Source organism: Limulus polyphemus, unplaced genomic scaffold (genome assembly GCF_000517525.1).
Source record: "Limulus polyphemus unplaced genomic scaffold, Limulus_polyphemus-2.1.2 Scaffold298, whole genome shotgun sequence".
Taxonomy (NCBI): Eukaryota; Metazoa; Arthropoda; class Merostomata; order Xiphosura; family Limulidae; genus Limulus; species Limulus polyphemus.
In genome coordinates, this window is record NW_013665908.1 from 98,906 (window position 1) to 100,986 (window position 2,081).

General features: G+C 37.1%; 1 protein-coding gene across 3 annotated transcripts in view; it reads right to left on the minus strand.

Annotated features, from left to right (window-relative positions):
• The window catches only part of LOC106457163 (Kv channel-interacting protein 1-like), a 108,906-nt gene that overhangs the window by 57,141 nt on the left and 49,684 nt on the right, over positions 1 to 2,081 (minus strand). Inside the window, exon 2 of one of the 3 annotated variants that reach the window (XM_022382987.1) lies at positions 1,411 to 1,418. The exons of the other annotated variants lie outside the window; for them this stretch is intronic. The gene's annotated coding sequence lies outside the window, so the exon portion shown is untranslated. The remainder of the gene's footprint in view (positions 1 to 1,410; positions 1,419 to 2,081) is intronic. 3 annotated transcript variants of the gene reach the window in all.

Sequence of the window (2,081 nt, forward strand, 5' to 3'; positions counted from 1 at the left end):
AACGAATAGTGGGATTGACCGTCACATATAACGCCCCCACGGCTGAAAGGGTGATCATGTTTGGTGTGACGGGGATTCGAACCCCGCGATCTACAAATTGCGAGTCGAGCGCCCTAACCACCTGGCCATGCCGGGCTTACCATGCAAATGAAGAGAAGAAACATGCTGTAGAGCAAACTGCTAGAGTTAGCCTATAAAGTCAATAACATTAAGACTAGAAAGGCGGTATAAGAATCCCTTGGGAATGAGATACAAATTGGTAGATAAATTCTCTGATAAAGTGGTGGAACATTCGTCTACGTAATAAATGATAACTAGATTTTCCTATTGATATACACCATAACATACATAATAAGGAACATTCGATTTGCAATATTCGCGTCGGTCACGTCATTTCTTTGAATTTGTTTAGTTTTACGCGTTTCATACATGTGTGATATTATTGAAGAACGAAGGTTTTCATCATTTTCTTTTCACAGAAGTGTTTTCCGTTTCATCAATACCGTTTGTACAGTATTTTCATAGTTGTTTTGATAGTTATTACCCTCCCTCCCCCCTAAAAAAAAAGAAAAATTTATAGATACTTTTTGATTCAGAACACAAATGGGTACTATTTTTGTTGTATATAACAATTAATTATCCAAATATGGAATAGCAACTTGTCAAAATGTTTGAAAGAAAGAATAGAAAAACAACAGCAATAAACCTTCAAACCTTACACTGGTATGACTGAAAAACAGCAACAATAAACCTTTCGCTGGTATGACTTAAAAACAACAACAATAAACCTTTCATTGGTATGACTGAAAAACAGCAACAATAAACCTTCAAACCTTTCACTGGTATGAATGAAAAACAGCAACAATAAACCTTCAAACCTTTCACTGGTATGACTGAAAAACAACAACAATAAACCTTCAAACCTTTTACAACAACTTCTTATCTATAAGTTTATCGGCACTGGCTTAGGTATTTTTTTCACTTTTTAGGTACAATAGCTTTGTTTGTTTGTTTGTTTTTGAATTTCACGCAAAGCTGCACGAGGGCTATCTGCGCTACCCGTCCCTAATTTAGCAGTGAAAGACTAGAGAGAAGGCAGCTAGTCATCTCCACCCACCGCCAACTCTTGGGCTACTCTTTTACCAACGAATAGTGGGATTAACTGTCATATTATAACGTCCCACCACTGAAAGCATGTTTGGTGGGACGGGGATTTGAACCCGCGACCCTCAGACTGTGAGTACAGTGCCCTAACCACTTAGCCATGCTGGGCCCGGTACAATAGCAGGAAAACAAGTAGGGAAACTAATCAGAATTTTGTAGAATCGTGTCACTTTAAGGTATATGGAAAGGCTCGGCTTGTCCAGTTTCGCATTTTTAATTGACAACGTTACTATTCTATCCTAGAACAATTTATACTTTGTCATGAATACTTTTTAGTGGATACATCGCATTTTGTTCCATGTTATGTACGCTTCAATAAGTATCTAATATTTTTTTTCATTAAAATATATACATATATGTAATGTTACAACAAACTTATTACCGTCATAATAGCCTAGCAATGGGACACCAAGGAAAGGTGAGTTTAAGTATGAAACAATAGCGTGCATGCTTTTAAAACTTAATTTCAAAAATGTTGCATAAAGAACTATAAACCTTTTGATACGATGAGTTTTAGACTTGAGGAGGCAACCAGATAAAAAAACTACAAGTCTTTAAAAATATTTCTTGTTCATATACGGTATCCAAATTCAATCCTGATACGATGAGGAGACAACCAGATAAAGAACTACGAGCCTTTTAAAGTATCTCTTGTTTGTATACAGCATCCAAATCCAGAGCTGGTGCGATGATTTTTAGACTTGAGGAGACAATTGCAAAAAGAATTACAAATCATTTAAGGTATCTCTTGTGCCTATACGACATCCACATTCAGCTCTGGTGCAATGAGTTTTAGCCATGAGGAGACATCCAGTTTGTTTGTTTGTTTTGAATTTCGCGCAAAGCTACACGAGGGCTATCTGCGCTAGCCGTCCCTAATTTAGCAGTGTAAGACTAGAGGGAAGGCAGCTAGTCAT